The sequence below is a fragment of the Pyxicephalus adspersus genome, chromosome 12, assembly GCF_032062135.1.
Source record: "Pyxicephalus adspersus chromosome 12, UCB_Pads_2.0, whole genome shotgun sequence".
Classification (NCBI taxonomy): domain Eukaryota; kingdom Metazoa; phylum Chordata; class Amphibia; order Anura; family Pyxicephalidae; genus Pyxicephalus; species Pyxicephalus adspersus.
Window position 1 is genome coordinate 27,747,434 of NC_092869.1, and position 24,234 is coordinate 27,771,667.

At 36.9% G+C, this 24,234-nt stretch overlaps 1 protein-coding gene across 3 annotated transcripts in view; it reads left to right on the plus strand.

The window, feature by feature from the left end:
• Positions 1-11,286: 11,286 nt before the first annotated feature.
• SLC8A3 (solute carrier family 8 member A3) overlaps positions 11,287-24,234 on the plus strand; it is a 199,239-nt gene continuing 186,291 nt past the window's right edge. For all 3 annotated transcript variants that reach the window (XM_072429026.1, XM_072429027.1, XM_072429028.1), the window contains exon 1: positions 11,287-11,727. The gene's annotated coding sequence lies outside the window, so the exon portion shown is untranslated. The remainder of the gene's footprint in view (positions 11,728-24,234) is intronic.

Below are 24,234 nucleotides of genomic sequence, written 5' to 3' on the forward strand. Positions count from 1 at the left end.
ATCTTCACCTGGTCCTCCTCTAGCTTCAGGATCTTTGGTCATCTTGATTGGAAAGACTCAAGTGACATAACTCTTGCACATGCTTACAGGAGTTCATTTATTCCATGGCTGCTAGCTATGCCTAGGTCCTACATTATACGTAAGAAAATTGCAAACATGCCTTTCTTTTCTACAGTAGAGAACCTGCCTGCTTAGTTTGTTTCTTCTAAATTAGGTTTAGTCCTGTTTTAAATTCAGAGAGCTTCCCTGTTGTGCTTCTGGGACAGGAAATTTCTGGGGCAGCAACCCTATTAGGGGTTTTAACTTTTCCCTACTCTAAAAGCTAAAAAATAAAATTGATCTTTCCCATTTTAAAACTTTGTCCCAGGAACTGGTGCTCCAGTAGATTTCTACTGTTCTTTGTTTAACAATGATGGTTATTGATTTTAACAGTCACTTCAATAACAGATTAAACCAGATACATCAAGAGATAAAGTCAACAACTAGAAGGAAAGACAGCAATAGAAACCTGGCAGTCAGTCTAACCCATAAAATTTGATTACTATTTGTTCTGAAAACCAAAAGGATTTGGCAAACAGTGCTGGTAAATGCAGCAATGGTTTAAAGAGTCTATTCGCCAATGCTAGAAGGCTGGCAAACAAAATAGAGTTGGAGGCCTTAAATGAACAGGATTATGACTTAGTAGGTGTTTCTGAATCTGGGCATTGTTCTTTACATGACTGGGCTGTCAATATTCCTGAGTATACTCTCTTTTGTAAGGACAGAGTCAAAGGAAAGGGTGGTGGTGTCTGTCTGTATGTGAGAAGTGATCTGAAAGTGAATGTGAAAGAAGAAAATGTTGATGGAGCAAGTGATGAGGTTGAGGCATTATGGGTGGATTTGAATGTGGGGATGCAAAACACACAATTATTTATTGGAGTCTGCTATAGGCCCCCTAGTGATAATTTAAATAGCAAATGGAGGAGCAGGAACTCTGGAGAGGACAACACACCAGCTCTTCCACATCCAAGTAGTGAATATCAACCGCATAGCATGAAGTGTGAGACTAAAAAGAGGAGCAGTAATGACCACCAGCTGCAGCTGAGACAAGAGGTGTGGTCATTACAAACAACAACACAGAAACAAGTAAAAACAAAGAGACTGTCAGATAACCTCACTTGCAGCTTGTCTCACAGATCTTCTAACCTCAGTCACGGAAGGGTCCGTGACAGTAGCACAGAGGAGTTTCTGCTAGAAAATAAAATTATAAGTGATAGTTAGCATGGCTTCAGGAAAGACTGAAGTTGTCAAACACATTTACTCTGTTTTTATGAGGAAGTAAGTAAACAGGTAGACAGTGGAATAGCAGTTAATATAGTGAGTGTACTTGGACTTTGCTAAAGCATTTGACACTGTACCCCACAGACGGGTAATATGCAAGTTAGGGTATAAATAGGTTTAGAAAAGTCAATTTGTAAATGGATAGACAACTGGCTCAAAGACCGCATCCAGAGAGTAGTGATTATTGATTCATACTTTGGATGGTCTAAGGTTATTAGTAGTGTATCCCAGGGTTCAGTGTTGGGACCCCTCCTGTTTAACATCTTTATAAATGATATAGAGTTTGGGATTATAAGTACCCTTTCTGTGTTTGCAGATGACACCAAACTATGTAATGGAATTTCATTAAAGTCCATACAGGATGTCTATAGTCTACAAGCAGGCCTGGATGTACTATTGATTGGGCAGCCAAGTGGCAAATGACATTTAATATAGATAAATGTAAAGTTGTGCACTTGTGCAACATACATGCTTCATACTAGGGGGAATACATTTGGGGGATTTAGAAATGGAAAAGGATCTAGGGGTTCTGGTAGATCATAAACCTAATAACAGCATGCAATGCCAAGCTGCAATATCAAAAGCTAGCAAAATATTTTCTCAGCTATGAGGAGAGATTAGCTGAACCAAATCTATTCTCCCTTGGGAAGAGATGTTTAAGGGGGGATATGATCACCCTATATAAATATATTAATGGTCCATATAAGGAACTTTCTTACTAATTATTCACTTTGAGATCATTACAAAAAAACAAGAGACACTCTTTGCATCTGGAGGAAAAGAAGTTTAAGCTCCTGTTAAGGAAGGGATTCTTCACTGTAAGGTCTGTGAAAATGTGTAATAGGCTCCCTCATTTTCAGCAACTACTATAGATTGCTTTAAGAAAAAGCTGGATGATTTTTTAGAAGCACAAAATATAACTGGGTATTAAAGCTTTAAAGTAAAGCCAACCGTGACTGTTGATCCAGGGAACATCCCATTGCCTTGTGGAATCAGAAAGGAATTTTTTCCCCCTGTTGAAGCAAATTGAACCCAACTATGTCCATAGGGTTTTTTTTATCTGGGATATGTTTATTTCCCTTGTGGTTGAACTTGATGGACTGTCTTTTTTCAACCTGACATACTATGTAACTATTTAAGTAGACCACACTCTACCTCAGAATGCAGAAACTTCCAAGAGTTTTGAATGATTTTTCTTTTATTTACTGGCAGATAGTACAAGAAAAAATATAAAAAGCATTAAAATCAACAAGAAAGGGGTAGGATGCACACATTTTTTCTGAGATCCCCAAGTAAACAAGTATGATGTAAAGGAATCCTTTACTAGTTTACTACATGATGTGCATAGTGTAAATTTAAATCCTCAGAACTGTGCTCATTTGAGTTGCCATAGGAGCAGATTACACTCATTAGTAATTGGGAAATAGACTAGTGCTCATATAAGAGGTTCCTGAAGTTTATGGAAAGGTCCAAATCAAAAGAGAATACATTGCGAAGGTTCACCATTACATTAAATAGTTGTATTTTTTCATTTCTAATTGGTGCCTACTAAAATCTTAAATTGTTCAGCGGAGTCTAATACATTATTATAATAAAAATGTAAATTGGGTGCAGTCATAGTGCCTGACCCAGGTGCTAGAGCAAGCATTCCAGCAAGTGGTATTTGGACACAGTTAAGATTGGAAGGCCTTGTCATTGTTGGGGGTATGCACAAACCTCCCTATTGGTCCTTTATTGTGAAAAGTGTCACAAATTATTTCAAAGAATAAAGAGCTTATCATATTAGCATACAGGTAAGTCCTGTTTATGCATCGTATTCATTATATTTTCGCTTTAGTTGCTGTGAATGATGTGACATGTTTATTTTCATTAATTTTCTGTAACTTTCGGGCACAGACTAGTGCTGAGCCAGGCGACTTTATCAAGCTTCTAAAAGGCTGATGGGTCCCCTTCTGCAATTGTCTGAAACAAAAAAAAAAAAAATAGATGCCAAAACCACTTTTTACTTTCCCTGCTGATTTTCCCCGCAATTCCTGAGGGGTCCCAGCCTGCTCTACAGTGCTGTCATCTTGCTTCACATTTGACAGATTTGCTTTAAAATAAATGTTGTTACTTTGATTTTTGTAAAATGCCTCTGAAATAGTCATTACATTTATAAATGTGTATTTTAAATCAATCTTCAAACATCTGCAAAACCATAATGCTCTAAAACCTTTTAAAAAATAGAACTAAACATTCAAATAACTAGAATCAGTTCCACACTTCAAATAAAAGGTCAGCCCACCTAAAGATGTTTTTGAGCTTTGAGCTTTTTGAGCTTGAGTAAATGCTAGAAGATTAAATCACCTGTTTCCTATTTCTTGGAAGAACTTTACTTACAGGATTTCTGTACCTGTGTTACCAGCATAACTCATGCGTACATTAAAAGAACATTGTACACAGGCTCCAATTAAAATATGGTTTTGAATGGGTTGATAAAAGATTAGGAGTGGTATGCAAGTTGCAATTATACCAACATAGCTAAAATGTAAATATATGCAATAGGTTTCTTTGTTTTATTTATCATCATGTATATTGAATTTTAGGTTTGTTTTTAGGGGTTGTATTTTAGTGTATAACAGTATGCATCCTGTGGTATTCTGTACTGGAGAAAAATAACAATTGTTCTTGGTCCTTCCCTATTTAACCAAGCATGGCATTTTTATTGTGTTGGAAGCATTTCCAGATTGGGAGTAAAACACAGATCTGTTATTTGAGAGTGATCAACTGCTATGAATAATGGAGAAATAGCAACTCAAGTACAACACAAATCTTTGTCTCTGCATTACTTTTACCTCATTGATATGATCCTTGTCTAAACTACTGTTTTAGCAGCCCAAGGCAGCTTCTAATTGGGGAGCAACTTACCTAAGTTTCCTAAATAATGGAACACCTATGGTTTCCAGTTAGTTGTTATTTTTAAATAAGATGATCATGCAACTGCACATGGGTAATAATTTTGCATTTTACTTGAATAGCGGCAACATCCCTTTTAGTGCTTTATGGACTACGGAACAACAGGGACTATAAAAAAAAATTACAATATACACAAATACTATGTACACTCAAATGTAAACTCAATCCCATATAAATCAAGGTACTTATTTTACCTGAGAATACAGGAAACTGCATTGGCTTGAGTATAAACTTAGGGCACAAAATGCATATGTCACTCTTTACAGCAAAAACAGTAATCAATCGAAATGCCAATAAATGTGAATAATTACATCCATGCTGTGGTATTTTTTTCAAACATTTATTAAAAACATTTATAGGGCACAATGAAAATTACTGTATATCGTTTCTCTTTTTTTACATGTTAAAATATTTTGTACTTTTGAGTTACTTGGTAGGTCACCTGCTTCTAAATGATCTTTTGTGAATTATTGTTGGCAAGCACTTGATGAAGATGTGTCTTCATGCAAAGTGTGACACAAAGTCTTTAATAATGTATCCAATGGGAAGAGTTTGTTGCACACTTTACATGAGGGCAGAGCACTATCTACTGGTGTCATCTGTGTATAAACTGCGATTCTTTTTCTAATGACATTGTAAGAGAAAATAAAGTACATACAGTAATTTAAAAACTAAACATGATAACCATAATCACAAAACACAAAAGTTTCTCTATGACCAAAACTACCAAGGTGCTAAAAAAAAGTCCTACAGTTTGCCAATCAATGGCTTTTCTACTATATTACTGCTAAAATTGTTTTACTAACTGTTTTATTACTAAGATATTAAACTTTTTTGGTCAGTGCATACATATGAAGATAATATCAATCACATAATTTAAAATCAAAATTACATCGCATTATCTTTAAGCATATGCTAATTTCATAATACTTTGTAGGTTGGTAACACATTTTTTAAGTTAGTGAATCAAAGAATTATATTGATATCTTGCAGAAAACTATGATGTAGTATTCATAATGTACTTGGGCATAAGCCCTATTGAACTTTATTCCAAAGTCTAACATTAGAAGCTATTTTTAGACCAAAAGTAAAAAGAAAAAACTTTTTTTTACTTACGTACCATTAGTGAGAATCATATACAAGAGTGATACATGTGATGATAAGAACAAATGAGTGGAAGTTTGATGAAGTCCCTGCTGTAGTTGTTGCTGTGTGCACATAAATTATATATTATATTAATTTATATGTTGTGTAGGGACAAAGATATGCCTTCTGAATTCTATAATGAATAAATATGAATCAGAATGAAATTGTCCAAAAGCTACAATAGTGCCCAGAATATGAAAGGAGTATCCAGTATCTAGTCCTACCTTTTTGCTTGATTAATGTGGTCAAATGACTAGAAGAAAATTTCAGGCAAAAATTTGATGAACCAGAGCACGCCATTTATGGCATATACTTCCAGCTGAATGGTGCATGGCATGCGCATCGTACCTCCCATTCAGAAGAGGAATACCCGTGGTGTCATCAGGGCTCAACACCAAACACAGAGGCGGCAGCATACCATTTAAATTGTTTTGCTATATCTCTTTAATAAGTGCTCCTGCCCGAAATCTTGTGGGCTTGTAAAGGTGCGTACACACTTCCAATTTTTATCGTTCCAATCGAACGACGAACGATCGATTGGGCAAAAAATAGTTCGTAAAAAAGTAACCAACGACGCCGACGAACGAGGAAAGTGGCTGGAAACGAACGACCGGACCGGCGGATCGGATTGGACGACGATCGTTGAACATCGTTCGTGTGTACGGTCGTTCGTTGATCGTCCATGGTTCACTTTCCTGTCGTGCACATAGTTCCTCTATCGCTTAAACGATCGTATCTATTGTGTGTACAATATCTATGAACGATCGTGTCGTTACCTCTATGTGCAGGATCGGTGCTATACGATCGTTCGTGTAAATCGTGCAGGAACGTTCGTCGTTCGTTTTCCGACGATAATAATTGGAAGTGTGTACATAGCTTAACTCTCTTGTGTTCTCTGCCTATTGTCAATTAGCATTGTTTCCAGTTTTCAGGAAATTACATCCCCCCTCCCTCAGGCTATAAAGAAGGAGAGAGGGGGAGGTGTTTTGATGTCCTGTCATAAGGTAAAATGCTTTTATTGATACAATGAGTAAGCGTTGTCATCCTAGGGTCAAAATTGTGCTACTGACAAAATAACTTGAAAAAAGTCTGATGGTGCAGAAAAAGTCTGAAAAAAATAATACTAATGCAGGCACCACACCTAAGGACTGTTAAGCTGCAATTTATTATTTTTTCTTCTTTGGTTTAGATATGCTTAAATTGAATGCAACCTGTACTTCATATGCCTTTCATGTAAGACTGACAGCTTCCCAACCTGCTGTTGTGCACAATGCCCTAAAAGACCTGAGGGTGATGCTAAACAATTGCCTTTTTTTTAATTAGTCACAGTGTAATCCTTTGTCGTGCTGTCAGACTTGTTGGTGGCTTACTAGCAAGAAAAATACAACTAAACAAATGCTGTGTTACAGAATTAATGATTATTTTCTGGTCATGTGGCACAGAAGACTCTATTCACCAAGCTATAATGATCATTATTTTTAGCAACAAGAGCCAGTGAGAGCTAAAATTGAAAATCACCTGGTGGAAATGAATAATTGCTAGAAAATATAGGACATACATTATAGCTTACTCAATTAACCCTAATGCATAACAGGCTCTTGTATTTTGCATTATCACAAGACCCATGGAGTACCTTCTGGTAATCTGTTACTGAAAATTTTCAGTAGTTTCTGTATTTCATTGTTCAGATGTTGTGAACAAAATGTTAGCCTTACAAGTTTGGTCAGGCAGTCCTAATGCTACACAACAGCTATACTGGTATGGACCAGGTTTTACCTTTGCAATTGTGCAAAAAAAGTTAGAAGGAAGGAGGAATTCCCATGCATCCTATGACTTTGGTAGATTTGGTAGAAGAATACAAATTGCGGTCTTTGAAATACAGAGTTTGAAGTCATAAGGAGAAATATGTATTTTGCAAATGCAATTTGGTGAATGTGTTTCTCTTTGAGCTACTCTACTGTATCTAGCTTGCCCCACCCCCAGATACGAGGCCCCTCGTACATATAAATGTAGGGTAAACAAAGTTACCTGAATGCAGAAAATGCCATACAGGGTATTCTATATTTCATCAGTTTGTAATTCTAAAGCCCACTTCAATTAATCCATGAACACACTCTACTCCTTCAGTAAAATCAACCCCAATGTGAACTTATGAGAGCTTATCATTTTTAATAATTTTTTCATGAAGAAATAATGGGAATCCTTTAATGTCCTAAACTTAACCAAAGGATGTGCTGTATTCTCTATCAAGCAAATGCTATCAAGTTTGTATACCAAACACCATTCGCAGTAATGTGAGAATCGAAATCACCAAAATTTGTAATTTAAACTATTACCCCAAGATATTTGTCAGTGACAATTTTTTGGGGGGAAATACAATCAACATACATCAATACTTTGATGTGTAACTCCAAGTTCTTATAGAAAATAAAACCAAAATGTAAGCTATAAACATTTTAGGAAATATTGTTGCAGATCTATAACCAATCATATTCTGAAGAAATTGTTTATTCATGAACTGATCACTGATTAGGATGTTCAATCACCATTGTATCCAGTACAATCTTAGTGTGTAATAGGAAAAGCCACAGTGTCCACCTCTCTTTGGTATCTCATCATAATGAAATAAGATTTAGCTTAATTCTGTACAAAAACTTCAGGTTGTCATATTGCATACATGGGACCCATTGGTTAGTAGATATTTTGTATTATTTGTATTATGTTTAAAAAAAAGAAATAAAAAAAAAAGTTGAAGAAATGTATTTATATTTTGCCTTGCCTGGTTCTTCTCTATCTCAATCCCATTAACATGCTATTATCACAAATAATTAAAAAAAAAATGTCATTACATGGCTTAATATGGTCCAAGTGAGATCATCACCAACTGTGAACACTGAGTTGGAAACCAGATTCCCCATATGCATTTTAGCTGTATGTCTAAAACGAGTGCCCTTTTGGTTATCTTTTCACCAGAATTTGATTTTCCAGGCAAAATCAATTTCATGAAATTTACCTGTTCATCCCTAGAAGGAAGCTCACAGAGCTAAGCATGAACTTAAAAGCTGTCTGTGACAGTTAGAACCTGTTGTATTGTAGTGTAGCACTGCACTTCGAGGAAATGAGAAATAAGTTATGAAAAAAAAGTTTCAATTCTAATTTTATATTTTAGACTTACCCACCATTACTGTGGTGACTCTATGTACACTGTCCATGTGTACCCTTTCTCAAACAACACTGCTTACTTCACCTCAAAAGTTGGAAACTTCTTCATATTAACTACATCTATTGAATCAAATTGCATATCAATCCCATGTAAGTTATTTGTTTAACCCATATAATAATCTCTTACTCTGAACTTCCATATTTCTATTAATAAGGTTACACCACATAGTACTATTGAATAGCCTTTTTATAAAAAGAATCATAATAAATATTCCCTCTCTCAAATTCCCTTTTATTAACCTCTAAAGTTGCAATCTACTTAACCACAAAAGCACTATATATCTTTGGACTTAGATTTCTCTCAGAATATTAACATTAATGTTTCTGTATATGTTTATAGATTTAGAGACTATAACTGCATGCATCTAAATTGCTTATATACCGTTACCCCTAAAGAAGCCAATGGGCGAAACGCTTCAGGTATAAAAACGGTTACTTTGAATCGACACTTGTCTGCAGAAATACAAGATATTGGTACATATGTGTTTACATAAGTAGATGACCTATGTATAGCACCCTCTAGGGCCCAATTGTATTGCTTTGGACCACAACCTGCTATGGTGGCCCACAAGTACTGTAAATTAATGTATTGTTGTTTATGAGCTGTATCACTTATATCAATACATATTTGTTTTGCCAAAAGACCCTTTTTTTCTTGCTCAGAGAAATTGCAAAAAAAGCTAAGATTTACAGCCTAGCCCCTACAAGCCTCGTGCGTGTTAAATGTTCGAGTTCATGACAAAGTTCATACCATTAGAAAAAGACTGAAAAAGCATGGTGTGTTTGGAAGGGCTGCCGGGAGAAAGCCTCTTCTCTCTAAAAAGAACAGCACAAGGTAGGTTTGCAAAGTTGCATCTAAACAAACCATTGGACTTCTGAAACAATGTTCTTTGGACAAATGATACCAGAGTGGAGATTTGTGGCCATAATGCACAGCACCATGATTGTGGGGTGATAATTTTACTTTGTTATGCAGCCACAGGACCTGCGAAACTTTCAGTTATTGTGTCAACCATGAACTTTTCTGTATACCAAAGCATTCTATAATCAATTTAGAGGCTATCTGTGTGACATCTAAGGCTTAAGCTGCGTACACACCTGCAATTTTTCTCGTTGGAAAGGATCTTTCACGATCCTTTCCAACGAGAAAAGACTGCACCATGCATGAACGATGCTGTTCATACAGCACCGTTCATGCTCTATGGAGAGGGGAGGGGGAGAGCGACGGAGCGGCACCCTGCTGCGCGCTCTCCCCTTCCCTTTCATTAGGATCGGTCGTCGTCCATGGATCCGCCAGGACGGTCGTCGGACGATGGACGACGACCGACTGTACACACGGCAGATTTTCGCCCGATAATTGGCCGATACCGATTATCGGGCGAGAAAAATTTGCCGTGTGTACGCAGCTTTAGTTGTAAATGGGTCATGCAAGACTCTATGCACACCAGCAAATCTACCACAGAATGTCTGAAAAAGAAAACAAGGTGTTTCAAGGGGCCAGTCAAAGTCCAGACCTCAATCTGATCGAAATGCTGTAGCTGTACTTTAAGTGAGCTGTGCTCAAATCATTGCCTGCAAACCTCATTGAACTAAAACGAGCCACAATTCCTCTAAAACCATGTGAAAGACTGATAAAATCAATAGGATTACTTAGGATATTGCTGTTAAGGGTGGTTCCACAACTTATTGAATTATAGTTATACCTAGTTATTCCACGCATGGCTTCTCCATTTTGCCTTATTTTTGTTTATTAAATAATGACATGGTGCAATTTGTTGTGTGGTGTTTTACATCTGTGGTTAGACTAATAATTTTACAACCTGATAAGGACCATATGACTGTTTTATTATGGCCTGATATGTAAAACATTTGAAGAGGATGTACTTTCTTTTTTAATGACTGTATGGTATAATGTATATAAAAATAAAATGTATTCCTGCGGGTTGTGTGGTTCTGTAAAACGGTCTGCTGGGATATGCAGGACAGTGCCAACCATAGGCAGTATATACTGTGATAGGGCTGATATTTAATTTAACCACATCCGTTAAAAAGTCAAATATACAGTAGGCACACTCAGTTTTGGTCATGGCATGCTGCACTCCTGTACCCCATGCACTAGACATTGTGCTCCCTTTAAATTCTGGCCCTAAAGCTGCCACTTATCTGCCCCTTTACAGCCACTACGCTAGTATCTCATCCGCTGTTGGATTTTTAAAATTTATTTCTGGATATTGGCTACCAGAGTTGGGAGTTATGTGGTGAGATGTCCCCAACAAAGTCACCTAGTCACAAATGAGTTGATGGGCAATTATCCCTATCATCTTGTACCAAAACCATAAAATTCAAATTATTCCGCTCTGACTCAATGCCAGAATTAATTAAACACTGGCTTCTTATCTCTTAGAGGTGAAAATCTGCCTGAGATCATCAGATCTAGGTAACCACTTGGGCAGCTCAAGATGCCAGCATGTATTTAGAGCTCAGATGGAAATTTTATTGTCAGTAAAATGCTGCCAGTAAAATATTTTTTTAACCAATGGATACAAAAGGTTGTCATTGTTGCACAATGTATATTAGTGATGAAGCATGCCATAGAAAAGTTGCAGTGATTCTTTAGACACACTCCCTCACCAATCTGTTATACAGAGCATGTAAAAATTGTTAGATGCTCCCCCAGCGGAAGTCTGCATAACATGGCTGCTGATATTTTGCAACAGTAAAGACTTTGCTTATTATCTGTGTGTAGTTTGCAATGAGCCTGAAATGAAAGGATGAGCACAGACGTGTTTATCCTTCCCCTCCTGTCCACACATACTGCATGGGATTGGATTTACATCAGCAGCTCCTCTTCCTCCTATTTTGTGTCTTCAGATGCACTGCCCTGCTTCCCCTGACAGCTGCAAAAGAGAGAAGAGAGAATTTTTAGCAAGTAAGGCAATTTGGAGTGACATGCAAAGGATCCCTCCCCCTACACAGGCACTGATTAACCAGGAGATGCAATGGGAGCTAGGCAAAAACCCTGAGAATCCGAATTGGGAAGAGAGCACCCATAAGAGGAGCAGCCAAGCCCGGATTACACCAGGGGTAAGTGGAAAGCTGTCACCCAATGTGCCCATATAGGATGCCTGGAGCTCAGCATTACAGCAGGATCCCCCCTATATTATGTATTGTCTGTGTCGCCTCCATCCAGGTGAGATCGCTGCGTGAATGACAATATCCTCTGCAAAGTGTGGATCCGCTTTAACCATTTCAGAGCCGGCTTGTAGCAAGGAAAGGGGTTTGGGGTACTGCAGTATGTGGCCAGACCCCCCTGCGGTGCTACATAGGGTTAATGTGGTCTTTCCCTTCATATGTAGCGTTACTGATTTAATTAGTGCAACCCTGGGCGGTGTGCAATGTACAGATCTCAATCTGAAAATCAGCCTGGATTAACCCTGTCGTGACTGTGGCTTGGCCACCTATAGATGCCACCTTGGTCATGATTAACTCCCCCTGTGTGATCCATCTGACATGACTGTTGCAGGGGAGAGGGAAGCCCAATGAACTCCTGCAAAACTGTCCATTGGTCATATGTGTTAAGTTAACCCTTTCACTAGGGTATCTTTAGAACTGAGCTTGCTCATGGAATTTAAGAATTAGCCCTCAATATGCCTCCTTGCTAACAGTCAACTCCCTGTTTTAGGGGGATCACTGGAAGACGTTTGTTACTGGGGAGAGGGAAGCCCACTGAACTCCTGCAAAACTGTCCATTGTCCACATTTACCAAGTTAACCCTTTCCTAAAACATCTTGGAGTAGGATTTGCTCAACTGCTCATAGAAACTATTTAAATATCATTAAACTGCATTCTAATCATTATATTTTCTCATTTTAGGGTGAATTCTGGGAGATAGTTGTTGGGGAGAGGGAACCCTATTAGACTACAAAACTGTTCATTGGCTATATCAGGCAGGTTAACCCTTTACTAAAGCATCCTTAGAACAGGCTTGGACAACTGTTCATGGAAACAGTGAATTAGCCCTTTGACCCGCATCCTAGTTAATGAATAATCCCCTGTTTTTGGATGATCCCTGGGGATGGATGTTACTAGGAAGGGGGACCATCTGAACTCCTACAGAACTGTCCATTAGTCATTATTTGTCAGGTTAACCCTATACTAGATAATTTTAAGACAGGACTTGCTCAGCTGTTCATGTTAATTATGAATTAACACATAAACAGCTGGCTTGATCATGAGATATACAACATGCTGTGGATTGTGAAGCAGCAAACTCACTTTACTGCATTGTTCTACATGTTGGATGGGCATTAACCCTTTCAGTATGCAGCCTGACTAGTTATTAATGCCTGTATATAATTAAATTGCACAGTGTTTATATGTGAGAGTCATACTAAGCTCTGATCCATTTATTTGATTGACATATCTCTGTACTGCTGTGTGTGCTGAGAATACATATGGCAATATTAATCCTCTAGTCAGTTAGACATATTTATGGGTGGGTGTTTAATCTTTTACTTTTTTTGGAAAAACTGTGCATTATATTGTGTGATGACATATGTGAATAATGTAGGTCAGACAGTTACTTACTGCGCTACTAGGTAGGTAGTGAATTGTAACCCCATATGCAGGCTGCATTGTACAACCTAAAATGTATATGACAAATTGTTTCTTTGATCGTAATTTGTGCATGAATGAATGGGATTTGTTCCAAGGGCTGTAATTATCTCCAATAGAACATTATCTGTAGAATCAGATGTTTTTTAATTCATTTAATCTCAATCTGGCCTTGGGCAATAGGTTTTGGTGTATCTAAATTTTTTTTATCTTGGTAAAGGTGGTAAGGACCCAGACATGGGCATGCTTCAGGCATGGGCATGGAATGGGCATGCTTCAGGCATTGGTTTACCCCTTGCAGAACAAGCTGTGCAATCAGGCCCTATAAAACTGTAGCAACTGGGATTTTCCTGTGGTGCCTGTGACACAAGGCCTAACAACAAGATTGCAGTTTGATATTTTTAGCACAGTAATAATATGCACTGGAGTAAATATTTTTGTGACCTGTAGGTTTATGCATAAATGTTTATAATGTAAAAGTAACAGCACTACTGACTTCCTTTTAGGGAATAAATATTTTTTGTATTTATTATATATACTTGATTTGTGCCAGCAAGGTTTAGTGTAGTTGATTTGTATCGGGTTTATTCAGTCAAGCAAAGTGCTATGTGCAAAAACTCATAGAAAGCTCTTTCACTGAGCTGACCAGAGTAAGCTGAAATGTGATTGGGTTACTGTACTTTGTACATCACCGGTGGCTTTTGTGCAGTTCTTTAAATAGGCCTGACACATAAAAGGTTTGGCAACTCATCTGTTTAACAGGGGGTCATTCAGTGGAACTTTACATTTTGCACGGTATCTGTTCTGTGTTTAAAATTGGAGTCTTAAAAAAAATAAAAAAAGTGGTAAATTGCACAGGGTTGAGAAGTTCTATGGTTTTATGCAGTTTTCCTTCATTGTACTTGGATCCAAGCTCTATATTTTTTTTTTTAGTACATTTTGAATGTAATATATATTAAGACATTGATACATGTGTACAGACAACTGTACAATAAAGTAGTTGAGTGCAACTAAAACTGCTACAAGAATAGCATTAAAATAATTGTATTCCTTCCACATATATCTGCATGTGGATAAAAGCCTGTCCTGTGAACAAGCACTATATAGTGCAAGCGTCCATTGGTTTGGATATTATTTAAATTGCTTGTTTAGAAAGGCTCTTGTGTTACAGTGTTGTGGTGGTAGCAGTGGTAAAACATGCTAAAGCCTACTAAAAGCATTTTAAAGCCACATCTAGCTCTTTCAATTAGATCTGTATTCAGCACTGGCACACTAGATCTGAAGGGTGCTTAAGAGCTTCAAGAAAACTAGCAAGAGTTTGTTAAAAGTATATGTAGTTGCTATCTGAAGCAAATGCTCTTTAAACTTTCATTTACAAGTAAATCTTAACCAATATCCCCGTGTGTAGCTCTTAGGAGACATAAGTGCTGTTTATGGGTTTAATGGTTAGATGGTTGGGTTCAGGTGAAATGATTATCTAAAGTCTTATCACATTTTCTGCTCCCAATCATACAATCCTGAAATATTTGTAACAAATAATGTGCATTATTTACTAATGTGTGTATATCCTGAAATATATTTCTTGCCCTCCAACTTCACCACTATGAACACTCCACTTTCTAAATTGTTTCGGCTGCTCAGAATAATCATCTAGGATTTGCATGCAAGGTGGTCTTAATCAGAAAGAGTGGGAGGAATTTCAGAAGCAAAACATTCTATCCTTTTTGTAATGGGTCATATTGAAGAGTCTGATTTATTCATTCAAAACCAGGTATTTCTGTTCTGGATACATAATGGTGTCTAATCAATCTGTTAAACAGAATGTTAATTCTCACAGACAGCAACTCTGTTGTTGGTATTTTTATTGCCTAGACATAAAGAATAATAGTGATGGAATTGTGATACCCATCCAGATGCAGAAAGATGTGCACTAAAAGCTGAGGTATCTTGGCTTTGTTTCACCTTCTCTAGACTGAGCAAAATCATCAGGATGGTGTTGCAGTTCTAGTTACTCTGCGTGGTTTTGGCAACTTTGAGGGGAGTTTTGGAACTTTTCAATAATTTTTTAAACAATGTTTTTTGCCTATGATTTCTTTTCCTTTCTTTTTTTTTAGTGATGTGGTAATTGAATAAAAAAAAAATTACAAAACCACAGCAGTGAAGGGAGGGGCATTTTTTCATGGTAATTATTCTTTTTCCACTGGGTAACAAATTAAACTGTGGTTGAACAAATGTTGTAGTTGAAATCTGAGGAAAAGCTAGCCATGTATAGTTTCTTAGAACTTTTTTTTTCAGTCATAGGAAATAAAGTATGTTATTTACATCCCAAAATCAGAAGTCTTTAGATACAGTATGTTTAATGTGGTGGTGGGGAAGGAACTTCTGGTGAGCTGTATGCATTAAATTGTGCTTATAAAAATTCCCATTCAAAGCTTCTCAAAGATTTTTTCCAGGCAAGCACTCTGGAATTATATCTCAGTGCTGTTGATTTATTTTGATATACTGTCCATTTGTTTGATAACTCATTCAAATTACAGTCTTTAACTTTTACCACTACGGTATGTCTAACTGAAACACCAACTAAAACACAAGACTTTTCAGTTCAATACAATGGTTAACCAAACTACAAAAAAAAACTTGCATGAACAATTTTTATTGCTGGCCTAAATATTATTCATAAATGCAGAAAGAGAGTTATTTGAATATTTAATCAATTTGGCCTTTTGTCTGATTGAAAATATTGCAAAGTGTGTGGCTAGCTTTTCTGTAGTAGTTTATTGCCTGTCATAGCCAGAAAAGGTTATGGGGCATCTAGACATGTGCAATGGGCTTACCCTGTGGACTTTTTAAATTTCTTTACAAATTATAACCCATCTTCAGATGTTTGTTCTAAATGCATATTCAGAGGAGAAGTGTGATAACATAAGAGAAACATATGCTATTTAACGTGTTGCAATGTATTTAGATGCTTTGTAATGTGAATGTTAAAGGTCCATTTAACTTCATCACATGGGATGTGGCAGGTTAACACTCAAAACTGCAGTTTCCATTGCGCTGCAGCACATTGCTCTGGAGACGACAAACCAACTAAGATATTTTCTGTTGTTGTCAATGTAAGAAGACACTGCTACTACTATGTGTGAATAAGTTTTACAGGTTCAATTTAAAGTATTAAGCTTTTAAAATCGCTATCAATTAATCGCAAGGAGTAGTGATTGATCTCTAAACAGATGGAACAAAGGGCTCCCTATTGTGTAAGCTACACAAGTAGCATGTGTTAATGATCAATCCTGCACCATCACACAATGCTCCAGTTGTGTGGGATTAATTGCTACTGCATGCTACTTGTGTAGTTTATGATAGAGCAAGGCAAAGCAGCAAATTCACTTTTATTTAGCCCTCCACAGCAGTATATTCTTTTATTTTGTTTCTTGACCTCTCCATTGAATCCCTAGCTGTAAAGGAAAGGAAAGTCCTTCGTAATCTACATATTGCTGGGGTCATTATATTGGGCAAATCAGCACTGTTCCATGGAGAGTGGCATATGCTCCTCTGTTATGGGTATAACCACTGGATATTTTATTTGACTCCCAGTGCTGAACAGAGTGACCGGGGGCAAAAGAAATATAAGTAATTGCTGAGGAATGATGAGGTATTGAAACAAATTTAGTTAGTTAGGCCAAAAAGGGAAAGGACAGTTTACTTTAAAGTGTATGCAAACCCTAACAATGAACCTCATCTATTTAGTTAATTTTGGTTCGTTAAATATACCTTTTTCATTTAGTTATAGCTCTTCAACAACTTCAGATTAAACTTCTTGATCCTGTCAGAGATTTAGATGAGCTGATACCTTTGTGTACTTTCTGCCTTTGCTCAATTGTTTATAGCCATCTCTATTTTTTTTTAAGGTTTAAATACTTTGGAAAGGTAAGCATGACATTCCTTTAAAAAAAGTTGCATTTTTCCTAACATATTATATTTTGCAAACAAGATTCTACTTTTCAACTGTGTAAAGTTAGTTGAGTTAGTCACATAAGAGTACAGGTAACATAGTACCTTTTTTTTGTACTTCCAATGGACTGAATATATGCAGGTGAATTTTGTGGAAGAGCTGAGTCATTTGTTACTGCCTTTCTTGAAGCTGTGTCAGCCAACCTAGGAACACTGGGTCCTGTATAAACACTAATGAAGGAAAGTCTGCAGGTCTTGCCATTATCCATTCATAGCCCAGTTGCCATTCTCTTGGGGAAATACATTGATGAAAGCAAATACTCGATTGGTTGATTTGTTCAGAACAAACTCTGTTGAAAGTGTAAAAGAAATGGCAACATTGTTCCATTAGTACTGAATACTATATACATGGCAAGTTATTGTAGGCCATGGCTAGGTGCCATAATTCTACACATAATTTATGAATGCTGGAGAAGGTTAACTTGTGTATTGTTGAATTGCTAGTCTCTGCTGGGATTTGGATTCATATATAAAATGTTCTTTATCTGACATACAAAGTAGACATTGTGACCAATCAACCAATTACCAATTGAACACCATCTTGGGAAACATATATATTCTAAAAATATAGGAATTCCTCTATCCAAATTACCAAGAGGCCACATCCCCATTTTTTAGAAGCAAATAGGAAAAAACATACAATTTTTTGGGACTTTTCAGGCCAATTCAGTTATGAAGTAAACATATTTCACATAAAAACCTTTATTTCAATATCAAGCAAATATCCACAATTTATAACAGATAAAAACATATGAAGTAAGAAATCTCCTATGCAAACACCAAAAAGTGATTTACAACTTGTCGACGCATTTCGCAGAGAACACAGTCCGCTTTTTCAGGGCAATTTAGGATCTCTATAACATTAATGCATGATCAAACAAATATCCATATATATATATATATATATATATATATATATAGAAAATATACACAAGATGTTAATCAATATGACTCACATTGATGCTCACATCAGTCCAAACATCTCTTTATCATATCAAGATTGTTGTAAACCTACCTAAAATGTTAGATGCCTAGCTGTCATGCTATACTTTGGAATTCAGAACACCTAAGGGATGCTTATGTTGGGTCAGTGGTTGGAAGAATACAGAAGCTGAAAGACTGGGATGATATGCTAACAATCAGCATTTTTTGGAAGGATCACAACAGAAGCACATATATGTATCTTCTAACAGGTTTCAATTAAGCCTTTGATATGTATTATGTAAGTAAATCAATCTTTTTATGAACTTTGCTAATATTTCTAACAACCTGGTAGCTGGTAATATTTCTAACAACCTGGTGATGGCTAGCTCAATGTTAAATCTAAAGCTACGTACACACTTCCAATTATTATCGTCGGAAAACGAACGTCGAACGTCCCTGCACGATATACACGAACGATCGTATAGCACCGATCCTGCACATAGAGGTAACGACACGATCGTTCGTAGATATTGTACACACAATAGATACGATCGTTTAAGCGATAGAGGAACTATGTGCACGACAGGAAAGTGAACGGACGTTCGTTCATCACGCATGCTCTGAACATGGACGATCAACGAACGACCGTACACACGAACGATGTTCAACGATCGTCGTCCAATACGATCCGCCGGTCCGGTCGTTCGTTTCCAGCGACTTTCCTCGTTCGTCGGCGTCGTTGGTTACTTTTTTACGAACGATTTTTTGCCCAATCGATCGTTCGTCGTTCGATTGGAACGATAAAAATTGGAAGTGTGTACGCACCTTAAGCCTTCAACATAAAGCAATCTAGGCACCTGTCTAGGACATGAGTTGATGGTTGCAGAACAGTAATTGATATACACTGTAATGCAATGTTTGTAAGCTTCATTCAGTAACCCAATGAGTATCCAATACACAGAGTTCTGCCTACAGCAAACCTAATTTTGATTGGAAGCAAGGTTCTTCTTTCCTGCTTCTTCTTTTTCCAATGTTGCATATGGAAATGCATATTGTATATGCATATGCATATGTAATGCATATTATTACTTTTATTCCTGCACTGAATGGCTGTGAGTGGCCATTTTTTCATGGCCAATCACAATCTTCATGTATAGTTTACTTAGCCCATTTGATTCTACATTTTATCTCTGTCCCATCCAGGGTATAAAGCCCCAGCCATTGGAATGAATAGGGCAAACGGTATGCAGGTCACAGTTGGCAGATTTTTTTTTTCTTCAAGTGGATCACTTATTTGGTCATAAAAAATTTCAATATAGGTGTTAAAATATTAGATAATAAATATGTTGGTCTCATCTGGTTAGATACATGGGAAGTACAAGTAGGATAACTTCGAGAGAAAGGACAGTAGTCCGTTTTGATTTTTGAAGGGAAGTTAGCACTAAGGCTGAAATTACATTATTTTGTTGTTTGTATGACAATTCTATTTAGTGTTACACTTTGCATGTTTATAATTGTATAGAAGGAAAGAAAAAAAACAAAAAACAAGTGTTGTATAGATACAGGAGACACTATTGGCATTATTTGCTGCAGTTGAGGTATTGGGCTTTGGAGGGGGAGCATGATGTAAAATAATAATACGTTTCTAAACATTAGAAATGCTTGTTATTGTTATCTAAACATTTATGACCTTTTTTGAACTGGTTGTTTTTTTCTCCATTATAATGAAAAGAGAATAAACATTTTTCTCTGTGTTATACCTAATTAGGTTATTGACAATGTTGGGATGAAGATCCCAATTATTTGAGCACAAATAGAGTATTGGTAAGAGATCTGTACATGACTATGCAATTTTTAGATTTGCATGAAGTATTCTCATAATTGCCATCCAAACTTTAGCTTTAAACTTTCTTTTGGGGTTTGGGGCATATGCTTCCAAAATTTACCTACATGGCTTAATGAGCCAATATACCTTCATTCTAAAATGAGTTGTTAATTTTAAAAAGGTTATTAATAATATAAATAGAGCTAAAAATTAAGAACAGAACATACATGTACAATGTATTCCATATGTTGTATTTTAAGTTATCTTAATATTTTCTTTAAAGTCCTAAATGACTCCAGGATTGTAAGCTCTTTGGGGTAGGGTCCTCTCCTCCTTCCGTATCACTGTCTGTATCTATCTGTCAAAGGCAACCCCTATTTAATGTACAGCACTGCGTAATATGTTGGTGCTATATAAATCCTGTTTAATAATAATATGCCTTTCACATTTTTGAAAGTTTCTCTTATGTGATTTTGTCATTCTTATATATAGCTTTGTAGATGACCCTCCAGAGTCAGCCTGTTGTTAAATGTTACTTGTGCCACATTTTAAATTTCAAAACAGTTGTACGTAGCACAAATGGGGAAGATTTATTTGTAAAGGAGCCATGATAACAGTGACCAGTAGTAGCAGGTAATTCCTCTTTAGTTTGTGACTCTTAAATCATTGTCCAAGACTTCCTACTGCATATCTGCAGTCTCTGACCATCTTATATAGCATGTCAGCAATGTCTGGCAACATTTTTATATAAAATAAATTAGCTGAATGATCTATGTAGCCCTTTGGTGATGCAAGAAGCCACACCTGAACTGAAAAGATTTTAACATAGTTGGTATAATGTTTCTATGGAAGGTATTTACTTACATTCAGCTGATTCATCAGCAATCCATTGTCAACTTTTTGTTGACCTTAAATAACTAATCACAATGAACATTGTCGGTCCACAAAAGGTAAAGCTGCATGCAGACATGAAGTTTCTGTAACTGGCAACATGTTTTAATGATCGTCAGGGACAGTTGAATGAGCGAGTGCTGCTCAGTTCTATGTGGGAGGCATTTCCACTGCATCCTCCTCCATAGGAAATGACATTGGTTGTACTGCTTGGTTGTTTATTGATTCACAACCTCAGATTGCTAAATGACATTGGGTTACTGCAGCACACATGCTGGATTTTTGTCTGAGACGATCACGATCCTTCATCTCAGATGACCGTTATTTAACATGTGTACATAGCTTAATTCCGATATATCAAGTTCTGTATAGTTCTGTATTCATATTTACATGAGTTGTGCTTTTGTAAGGTAGTCTGTAATTTGTATTTTGTCCTTTTAACAGATGTTATAATTACTGAAACATATACCAACCTATATCAGAAGCAAAAGGTAATTTTACACCTGCATCTCAGTCATGATCTTGAGGTTGTTTAACACAGGACATAGATCCTAAGTGTTTCATTGGATTTATGATTCATGTCACACAGCTGCTACGTCCATCTACCGGTGCTGAACTCTTGTTTACTGCAGGATTCAAATATAGCCTGTACGCCATGCTCTTCTCTAAATAAGGCAAGACAAGCGGCAACTTAGTACTAGCATGGTATGAGGTTACTACACAAGGTAAGGGAGGGTGTTGTGCTGTCCTCCATATTCATACTGCTCATCTGATGTTGTCTTATTGTGACACATGTACTTGCAGGGATATCACCAAGTCAGCTGGAAGAGTGCACAGTTCGCATGCACACTCGTATATTAGGTTCTCTATCTTTTAAAAATGGCATGCTCTCACTATGCAAACTATTCCCATAATTATGTAACATAATACTTGGTCAGTAGTGGTGTATGGTGCTGCTGGCCGGTGTTCATTGCAACTCTAAAGAAATGTATCTTTGAATTGAATAAATTTTCAAGCCCTCACTGGTGCCTGGTGCCACTCTGTAAATGTTTAAAGTGGCTTCCAAGTTTGTTGTGCTCTGTCCAAACTAAGTTATCTTTCTATAGCCACTCCAAGTTTAGGTTAACAGGAATGTTATAGAAATGATTCTTGAAGATGCTGTTGTACCACTTTAAACATCACAGAAGGTAATCCATCTTATCTGCTACTCCCAGCTTTGTTCTAGTAAGTGTGCAGATAAGAATCTTATTTACATAATGTGTTGATCTTCTGGCTGTCATGTTTTATATCTATAAACAAGGCCTTCTGATATTTCACACCAGGGAGCTTTCCTGTATGGTATTCCACACCAGCAGTAATCCATCATGAAAGTGTGTGAATGTTGGAGTCGGATGTGTTTTCCAAAGGATAGTTCCACTTTTTCCCTATAGAAGTATTCAGTGAATGCAAGGACACATCTATAAATGGGTGCACTGTGCATATCAAAGAATGAATGGCTGGCTGAGTTGGTTTCTAATAATGCCCAAAGATATTGCGCTCTCCTGTACCTTTAGGAAGGGCAGCTACTTTAGCAGTACAGTGGTTGCTGGGTTAAATGTATATGGCACAGTCATTTCATTGACCAGTTGTCACAAGGGGAAATCGCAACCACAACAACTTTTCTTCTCTACATCTCTCTACCCATTCTGCTAACACTAAACATTCTTGTGAACAATGTCATTATGTAAGTTGATTGCCCTGTGTTGCTGTTTGTTCTTTTATAAAATGTCTCATGAGTCACCTATTTTTGTATTTTACGTGCTTTTTATACAAACATGGACTAAAAGTATATGTAAACAAAGACTGCTTTTAGAGACCAGGAAAGGAAGGTAGAGCAATAAATAAATTATATATGCAAAAACAAACGTAAGAATCTCACAAGTGCATAGAGCATAGGGCATTTGTTTACAGTGTCTAGTAAGATGCTGTATTTTTGAAAGCCTACTTATTTATGTAAGTTTTGGAATAAGCAGGGAAGTGGTAGAAGAAGTTTAGGTTAAGTGTGTCTTTGTCTATTAAGGCATTGGGTAGATTCTCCCTCAGTTCTGTCTATGTGACCCCTATACAAAAACTGGGGTAGGACAGAAAGACAGACTGCATAAAAACATTGTCCTAAAAGTGTAACTTTGACTGTTTCCTTGTTTGATTACCAGCCATTTCCTCCTGTGAACGATAATGTTCTTAGAAAGGACACTGATGACAATTGAAACCCAACTCTTTAAATAAGGTGACCTTTTTGGGCTAAAGTTTAGTTTTAGGCTGGTGTGTGGGAATACAAAAGATTAAGTGATTGTTTAAATCCAACAGAACCTTTAATTTAAAATCCTCTACAAAGATTTATGTACATCAAAACAAAAAGCTTTGAAAGTTCTATAGGGTTATTTTTTGGACTTGCGGTGAGGTTGGGTGCAATTACTGCTTGCTCACACCAGTGAACCTCAGCAGAAGCAGCAGCCCAATAAAAAATGAATGGGGTGGGGGCATTGACCCGTTCAGTACTATTCGCTGCTGCCCAATGTCAAATCTGTAAATTCTGGTTCTTTAAAAACCATTGCTGTGGTGGTGCCAGGTTTATTTTTTTTAGCAAGCAAGTCTAGTCTGAATAGAAAATAAAGACTTTTCTGTTCTAGCTATGGAAGCAGTGCACAGAACCAACACACTTCAACACACTTCCAGTATCTTCAATCAACAAGCATTATCTTTTTTTTTCATGGTCTCTGAGATTAAAACATTTATGAGTTGAGTGTTTCATTCTAGAGAACAATGATGGATCAAGGTAATCTCATGAAATGAATCACTTGTAATGAACTAAAACCATTTCGGGCCTTTGTTTTGTATACTTTGGATCAGGACCATATCCATGCTAGTAATGATACTGTAGGTTAAAGCTGTAAGTGTAGACAAATAAAGGCAGAATTTCAGGAGCAATTAAGCTCAATGCGGAAGCCAATTGGCAGTTTTCAGGAGCCTGTAAAACTGTATTTGTACTAACAACAAGGTGAAAGCCTCAAAACTATTGTGTGCTATGAACTTCATGGCTTGCCTGACTCATGGGCCCTAATTTATGAAAGAGCTCCAAGGCTGGAGAAAATACACTTTTCATCAGTGAAACTGGGTGATCCAGCAAACCTGGAATAAATCTGGTCCAGGATTCAAAACGTTTGCTAGCAAATAGCAAATGATTTTAAAAAATCCATTCCATGTTTTCTGGATCACCCATATTTACTTCTGAAAGTGTATTCTCTCCAGCCCTGGAGAGCTTTCATAAATCAGGCCCATGGCATTCA